At 37.2% G+C, this 9232-nt stretch overlaps 1 long non-coding RNA gene across 1 annotated transcript; it reads right to left on the bottom strand.

Moving 5' to 3' along the window:
* Window positions 1–292: 292 nt before the first annotated feature.
* Window positions 293–5015, bottom strand: LOC310896558. The gene is made up of 3 exons (XR_014581604.1): window positions 4759–5015; window positions 4591–4661; window positions 293–889 (listed from the first exon to the last, which is right to left on the bottom strand). It is a non-coding gene; the product is annotated as an uncharacterized lncRNA (long non-coding RNA).
* Between the last annotated feature and the right edge of the window lie 4217 nt (window positions 5016–9232).

Raw genomic sequence — 9232 nt, 5'->3', positions numbered from 1 at the left:
GAAATAAAACAAAGTACTCTCGCAACATTTATAGAACAGAACAGTGAAATCCAAACTGGCTACTTCAAGCAAGGCTGAAAAAATAAGGATACAAACTTTCAAATACAGTTTCATAAATTTATAATATAGAGGATATCAACAAAGTTGACCTCTGGATCTCAATTTTATGCTTTGCTTAACATTTACAGTGCACTGACACTTAATCTATAATGTAATTTATTATTTCTGTACAATAAAAATCCGTTATATTTTGTAGGCTGCTTTGCTAGATGAAGTGAAAAAGAATTACTTTTGAAAAATTAGACTAGTCACTAGGTGACTAAATATAATCTGAATGAGTGACCAAATTAGAGAACCCATTTTAGAAATTTAGTGCACACCATATTTACTGCTTTTGGCTTTTCAGATTATCTGCATTACGTACTGAAGTCTGGAGTTCCTCTGTGAGAAATTCAATCCTGTACTTAAAGCATTTTAATTATGGAATTTGTTATAGGCACACGTTGTAACTAAGTATATAATTTTAAAGTCATTACATTATATAATTACAATATAGTTAGTGTATCCAGAGTTTAAAAATGCACATTCTAGGTATGAGATTGATATTAAGTAATTACACAGGAAGTTAATGTACAGTCTACATTAATTAGTGATATTTACTTGTATAAAACATTAAGTAGTTTCATTAAATTGTAATTTCAGTATAAAACTATATTTGTACCTGAATTATCATCATTATCATTTTTAATAATAAGTGGTTTGAATCTATTCTACTTTGGTCATGCTCATTGTGCCGCAGACATAGTGTTCAGCATCTCTATCCGTTTTCTTTCTTCTCTCCAGGGTAATCACTTCAGTCTGAGTACACTGCCTAGTCCAGTTTTAGCCTCTGTTAAAGGATGGATGATATAAAGTTTCAAAAACTATGTACAAAATCCCATCTATAGTTATTCTAATTAAATTTCAGTTCTTTTCTACTACCAGAAATGTTGAAGGTTTTTTTGCTCCTTCTTAAGGAATAAAGCTGTAGCCATTGTCTAAACTAACATGTATTTCCTGATAATACAAATAGCATTTGCTGCCACAGGAATCCTTTCCTGCCAATGCCAATGTCAAATGTCTCTAGCATGGGATATAGTCAACATACAACAATTTCTAGTTGCTCAACCTTCACCTGGTTAGTGTATCACCCGATTTTGAACCCAGCTTCACATCTTTTTTTTTTTTTTTTGTACTCTTTGTTTAGGGATCTCTGAATCAAATGGAAGTTTCATACAAAAAATATGACAGCAGATATGCTGTGAATGCAGTGTAGTCTCCATGTGTGTCATAAGGATGCTGTATTGGTTGTAAGTGAGGTCTGCAGAAAAGGCATGATTCCAAGCTCCAGCACATCATTTAGGTCTAGTGAGGGGAGAACAACACAGAACTTTGTCCAAATATGCAGTGGTCATTTTCCTCAGTATGTCAGATGTTCAGAAATCTCTGGAAAAAAAAATGCTGCACCTGCGTTAGTGATGGAAGAGGCTAAAATCCCCTTATCATTCCTGACTTTCCCCTTCTTGATAAATGTCTGGCAGATGCTTACCCTACACATAACAATATTTGCAAAGTGAACTGCTGTTTCTGCTGTGCTTATTTATAATTATGCATCTGTGTAACTGTATTCCAGAATTTCATCTGTCATCTGAAAAATATTGATATTCATGTTTTTGTGGTTAAGCACAAGGTTCAAAATATGAAGTGAATGTTACCCACCTCATGACAGCTGCTAACAACTTTTGACAATTTCAAGAAGTAGTATGAGGGGAAGAGGAATGGTTTCATATGATATTAACTATTAAGACCAATAATATCTGAAATGGTAACATGGACAATGGTCATTTCATACCTCATTGTAAGCAAAATATCAAAACAGTCTTCTTTGACATATGTAGAAACATGTTTGGGCATAAGGGAGGGGATTTCTGATTGCTACAAAAGGCAGTTGGATTGAGGATAAAAAAAATTTAATCTGTCTTTCTTCCCCTATTTTTTAAACCATGCCTGTTCCTGAGTAGTAAACAGGGCCAGGTGTAGCAGAAATAGAGTCAATGAAATAATTCCCTTTGATTTCAACAGATGTTGGACTGAAGCCCAAAAGAGAGAGGGAATACATTTTCTCTCTAGAAGCAATAGTCTCATCTGCTTTCAGTGCCAAAATTTCTTAACAATTTCCCCTTTTGTGGGGAAAACAACAACAACCAACCAACCAACCAAACAAACAAAAAAAAAACACACCAAAAATCTTCCTTTCCTTGTTCATAAGTTTTCTAACTGTCTCTGTATGCTTTTGTTTAAAAATATTCAGCTTCCATAAAAAATTTGGGGTAAAACCCAACAGTAACGTAAAAATCAATGACATAGGAATACTCTGTTGACTGTCATGGACAAGCCCAGGGGAAGGGCATGGATCCAGCATTACTGCTGCAACCTTATTGCAAAGCCCTGGCACATCTCTTAGAGCTAATGTTTGACAAATGACAAACAGCTTTGTCCATTTACTGCCACTTGCAGTACAGATACATGTTGGATTTTATATTTAATGTGAGTGGGAAAACATGTAGCTACCATAACTTAGCAGCTGGCATGTGACTGAATTTCCCTTCTCATAAGAAACATCAGTGTTTGCAGTAAGCAATGAATTATGGTCAGCAGTTAAGAGAACTTTTCTTCTGAACTTGGAATCACTAGGCAAAGATCTAAGTCTTAGATCAAATCTAAGTCCCAAGGTACAGTTTTTAATTTTGATAACACTGAGAAATCCTGAGTCTTAGCATCAAATAATGAATACAAAATGCTTTGGGATATTGATAAGCCAGGTCCTATATATATATAGTATATATATAAATAATTTGCTTCATGAACTTTTGCTTTGAAGTCCTCTTTTGTTTGCATTTAAGAGATCCTTTCTGGGAGCAAGTACAAATTAGGATCCAGCCTTCAGCCTTCCTTACCAGGGTCTTTCTCTAAGCGTGTAATTAGCTGCAGATGAAACAGCAGCTATTTAAGTGTTTAAGCACCTGATTGCTCCTGGAAATCAGATACTCACATGCCTAAATTACAATAATTTTACCTACTCTCTGCAAGTTCAGTCTCTGGCCAGAAAGTCATTTGGACCTGTGTCAGCAAAAGCAGTATGAGATTCCTATCCATTGTATTTTTCATAATAGAATAGGGGTGGTACAGAACTTTTTTTTTTTTGTAACTCTGTAGAGTTATCACTTTTATGGCATAATATTACTTAATATTTGTATACTATCAAAGCCTAAAGGAGACAAGAAGTTTTCCAAGCATGCCACTGGACTTACTGTAGCAGCAAGGGATCCAATATAGAGGAGGGAATCTATGCTAAGGCTGAGAGTATTGTTTTTGTTAGGAAAAGAAAAAAAAAGTCAGCTGGATTCATTCTTCCTTTCAGAGGGTATCAAGTGTAAAAAACAGATCTCCCCTAAGAGCATTTGAAAGAGTGGGCAGTGAGGAAATAGCAAGGTGCTTGCTGCTGTTCAGGGATTCTCAGATGTAGAAATCCAGGTGTTATTAAAATAAAATGAACTGCTGGCAGAGCTGCAAAATCACTAGCTAATAAGAATGGATCCAGCATTGCCTGGGGGGGCTGACAGAAGCTCAAAGGAGCGCCTCTCCAACACACTACATTTATCTTACATAAAGGCTGGATTTTTGATTCACTGCAGCTGAATTCGGATGCTCTGTTTCCATTATCACTCACTCTACTAACACAGCCCATTGATTTTACTGCCACCTCTGTTCTCCCTTGTCCTTCTGTATTTGTTTTCCAGGAAACCGGTGCTACAGCCACTGACTCCTCAGAGCTGCTGGCCAGCCCCAGCCTGTGCTCCCCTTGCACAGCCTTGCACCTAAGCAGCATTCAGGTCTCAGGACCATGCTGCTACAGCCAAAACCCTTTTCATCCTGCCAGGACACTGAGCTTTTATACAGTCCAGCTGCTCTTGAGCTTTGGCTGGCTGACTTAATGCAATCAGTTATTATTGATACTTTGAATATGCATGCTAACTAAAATGTGTTACAGCCTGTCAAAAAGCTAAGTGAAATGTTTTTCTTTCATATGGTCTATCCCTAATATAAGCTGTATGCCTTCTATAAAATATATGCATTGCATATATTCATAGCATATACATACAACATACGTATATATTTATCTCTCTCAGATGCTTATTAAGAAAAAAACAACTCCAGATATGGATTCAGGCAACATGGAGTGCCCAAGTAATCATCTCCACGTTTGCTCTTCAGTAAGAACAGCCCCTAAATTAAGTGTATATAGACCTCCCTCCCTGGTGTGCTTACACATATATTATAGAGGTACATACATATTTATCAATACAAAAATTAGTATTATTTTCACTGTATGAATAACCCAATGAAACAAGATAGTGCAAAATATAACTGAATTGTTGAAAAGTCCCTGTTGGGTGGTGATAATTCACAATACCCTGATTCTATAAGACAATAAATATAAAACTTCTTTCTCAAGTAGAAAGCAGCAACCTGCCTCTGTAATATGAATACCTTTGCAGTGCAGCCTGTCTGTCCCAGCAAAACCACAGGGTTGCGATCTGTCTCCCTCCTCTGTGACCAGACTTGAAACAGAAAAGTTGCAGTGTTAGACAAGGCAAAGCCTCTGCTGACTTTCCCAGTTCCACTGACTAAAATAATAATAATAATAAAGTTCTTTACAGTTATATTCCAGGCAGTTTGTGTGTAAGTGTACAGAGAAGAAAGGCCATATTTGAACTTCTAGCCACTGTACATAGGTCAGCAATCCTATGTGAGGAGCTGCTTCATGCTGAGCATTTAATTCCTGTCCCCCACCCCCTCAGGTTCAGGGTTTTTCTGAAAGAACCTGAGGATCTGGTTAACCCCTGACTGAGAAATCTGAACTTTCTTGAAGTCCTTAAAGATACTGCAGAGAAAGCATTAGACCAAGAAGAAAATGAGCCTAAGGCAAGCCAATAGTCTACCAGCCTGTCTTGGCTAGTCTTCATTATTTTTCCCCAAACTCTAAATTAGCCCAAGTGGTTTAGTCTGCAGATTGATTTAGCTTCAGCTGAAAGTGATGAGGATTTTTCCATTCATTTTAGAGATTGTTGGATCAGACTTAACTCAGTTTGTTCCTGAACCAAACCTTAATGATGTCAATAAAGTGCCTTTTATGCACTTTAATGGGCTTGTAGTCATTCCAGTAGTTCCCTATTAAAGAAAATAATTACTTATTTCCTTAGTCTTCTTCCAACCAATGTGGTTTTGGCTTCTTTTTCTTCATTGCTGCCCCTCCCAGTTGGTTCAAATTAGCTTGCTCATAGAAAATGTCAGCACTGAGACAAAGATTCGAATAAATACAGAAACGCAGTTATGCTCTGAGAGCTGGTCCCCTCATGATACACGAGAGGGAAGATAGCAGAGAAAGCGTGTTCTGTTTCATAGCTACATGAAAGACATCATTCCCTAAGGTTGTTTCTGCACTGCGCTCAGGCAGCACGATGTTGGCAGTCACTTTGGTATAGGCAGTGCGGGTGTCCTTACGGGGAAGCTGCAGGGTTACCAGCTTTGGTGTAGGCTGGGTGAGGCCACCTGAGATGCTGGGTGTCCGATTGTCTATGCAAGTACCATGACTTCATTGCCATTAATGCGGAGCTAGCTAAATTATAGCTAGGCTGATAAGCCTCTGTATGCTGCTGTGACACTCCCATTACAGGCTACGTGCAGCTTTCAGCTCTGGATTTGTACTTTTTAGGCTTTGACTTACAGGGCATTGAAGTTAACTGAGAGATTCCCATTGCAGGCACCTTCCTATGCCTATCTTATAGCTCATCAGCCTGCTCAAATGCTTCCCTCTCTTAAAGTGCCTTACCATCATGGGTAAAGTGGAAAGGGATTGCTTATGCACTCTTTAAGATTTGCTTTGGCAGAACAGCCTTAACAATCTTTAAATTTAGATAAAATATCAATTATTAAAATAAACCTAAGATGTGTGTCGCCTGAAGCAAAGAATTAGTACCTGCTCCAAACTAGCACCTAAATACTTGAAAAAATGTAGTGAGTTGTGACAAGTTCATTATTACAGCCATAATGTTTTCTCCTTTGCTGTATTAAATAGATTTCAGGAATGTTGCACAACAAAATATTTTATAAACACCACTTAAAAAATGCAGCTGAGTACTCAGGAAAAAAAAAAAGCTATTTTTTTCCTTTTTATTTTATTATTATTTTTTTTTCTGAAAGCAACAAACTAGATTTTGCTCTTAAGTTACTATTAGAGACTGCATTGATCTCTGGGTGAGACAGAGAGCTCAATATGTCCCCCTAGCAGCATCAGTTTGTTCCCTGGGTAGTGAATTATGCAGCAAAATTGGTATGTATTTTATCACTAATACTTACACAGAAGAAATATTCCTTAGAAATAAGAGATTTTCCGACGTTCAACATTCTTTAAATTATTTCAGGATAAAATCACCATTCTGTATTTCCTGCTCTGGTTTATTTGGCTGTTTTGAATTGTCGTGGGTTGTATTTTAAGGCAAGGCTTTAATAAATGTGACCGCTGGTTTCCAGCAGAAAGGTTTTCATCCAAGGAGCATGTTATCGATGGCTATTCTCATTTGCAGCACTTGCACTCTCCATGGCTCTCTGCAGCTGACTGCACTGATGTCATCACTAGCACTATCGACACATTCTTTTGTGTGGTGTGAATGAAAAAGTAAATTGATCCCAGTGGGGACTGTGCTCACAATGAACAGAAAAAAGCTGCCACTCTGCCAGCTATAGATGGCATTAGATGTCTGTTAATACAATCCTTGCCTGGCACTTAAATTAGACAGGGGTGTTTTAATGCCCCCCACAAAATATTTTTTTTTTTTGAGGGGGGAGGGAAGTTAAGCTCAACACGTGCAAATTGATAACGATTTAAATGGCAAAGGATGTAAACAAGAGCATCTTGTATCCTTGAGGTAAAGTAATTTCAGAAAAGACAAATATTATTATGCCAAATTTATGGATGAGGGAAGCGTAAGCTCCTTAGGGTCATGGAACAAAGGCAGGGAAAAAAGGGGAATAAAAGCCAGTCATCAAATCTTTGACTTATGCAAAAATATCAGTGTCAGAGAGTTGAAATTAACTGCAATAAATAAATTATGTCTGCTAAGCATCTGGACTTACATAACCTGAACTCTAAGCATTATTGTCCTGAACTCTAAGCATTTATTACAGGAGTAATGTTTCTATTTTGTGCAAAGGCAAAATTTAACATTTTACACAAATTTTACTCAGAAAAAGATATATTTTGTAAGTTTTTTCCATTTTGTATACCTGTTACAGTGTGTAGTTGCCTTCCTCTCCATTACTATGAACTAAGTCTAAGATAAATGTCTAACATTTTATTTTTATTTTTATTTTTTCAAAATCCATGTGAGGTAGGTCAGCATCATCCTTCATTTAGCAGTGGTGTGTACATGGATGTGAGGAAAGCATTATAGGTGGCTTGACTCAAGTTTCCTGGATAACCCATGGCATGACAGGAGAAAGAAAAAGCAAAAGCTGAAGTGGCGTCCCAGAAGTGAACTATCCTGTGCCCCCTCCCACCACACAACCTATAGTTATTGTCTATATCCTCTTTATGCTAAAGTGGACTATGATCTATGCTCTGATACATTTATGCACAATCAGGTGTACAACTGATGAGTTTTGGCCTCTTGATTCTCAATTAATTTCCTGTTTCTTGTCAGTTTTCTTCATTTGTCCAGCAGTTTCTGGTGATGGGTGAATGCTGTGAATGACTCGTCCTGGCAGACTTGGTGCATCTTGTTGTAAGGTAGATCTATCAACACCTTTCCTTTTCTCTATAGCACTGACAAAATGGGTAAGCTGACCTATACATGGTTCCTGGAATACTAGCATTGCATTTCCAGCTATGACATTCATGTTCTTGGATCAGAGGAGTAATATGTCATCATACTGGTAACTATAGCCAGACATATTCTAGCAGAAAGCTGGCTTCTTGTGTAGAAAAGTACCACAAATTTTGCCTCAGTGTAACTCCCCATGGAGCTACATGTTCTCAGGTCCCATTTTATAGAGGACCTTGCAGAAAAATAACTTTCTAACAATTTTCCAGACAAAGAATCTATACAGGAATATATACTGTAGGTAACGTCAAATAAATTCCCATATCCTGACCTAACTATGGATGAACCTCATCATTCTTCTTTTATAAAGGCAGGATAGCTAGTGGGATAACTCAGGCTTTTGCTAACTAGATTTCCATCAGGAGGACACTCAATTTCTTTGTGGGGCAGAGTTGCCCATACAGTTGCTCTGTGCACGTCTGGATCCTCGTATAAGAATTTCCCTTTTCCAAAGTGAAAAAGAAGTTTCGGTGTAATGTTAAAAACGGGAGCCTTTTATCTTGAAGTAAAGGATAACTGCAGTGCAGGACCTGTGGGCTGCAAAGTTACCAGTTCAGGAAGAGGATGCTGCTTTGTACCATGGAGCTCGACTCAGTGGAGCTGGTTAAACACTGACTTCAGTACTCACGTGTCTGAGACCGTTTCCGTCTTCTAGATCACAAACTCCAGACGTCAGAGGAGTAGAAGAGTGTCATTTTTACTGTCCTATTTTAGTATTTGAAGGAGTATAAAAATAAGTTGATGCCATGGGTAGATTATCATCATTGCTGTTCTGCTACGTTCCCCCCCCCCCCCATATTTTTTTTAATATCTATTCATATGCATTGCAGGTATGAGATCTTTCACTGCCCCATATAGGTGCTACCTGCAAAAAAATCACAGATAAATAGAGTAACTTTAGAACCCAAATAAGATTTTTTTTCCCTTTTTATTACTGTGTTGAGTTTTGTTATAAATCTTTCTCAGTATAAAATCAGGAATTAATTTCTGTCTGAAATTTCTTCTAAGATATTTCTTTTCAACTGCCACATTAAAAGAAAGTGCTTTAGGGGCCAAAGAAAAACTATCCTGTTTTGACATACCTGGAAGTGAATATTTATTATGTCTAATATGAAATGTTTCTTGAAAATCAAATTATTTTTTCCTTCCAAAGTATTCTTAATATTTAAAAAAACTGAAAACCAAGTGAAATGTCAACTTTTTTTTTTTTTTTTAGTCAAAACAGTTAAAGTGATTTCAGTGTCTTTTAA

Source organism: Anser anser (assembly GCF_964211835.1).
Source record: "Anser anser genome assembly, chromosome: 3".
NCBI lineage: Eukaryota > Metazoa > Chordata > Aves > Anseriformes > Anatidae > Anser > Anser anser.
This window is presented reverse-complemented; position numbering and strand designations above follow the sequence as displayed.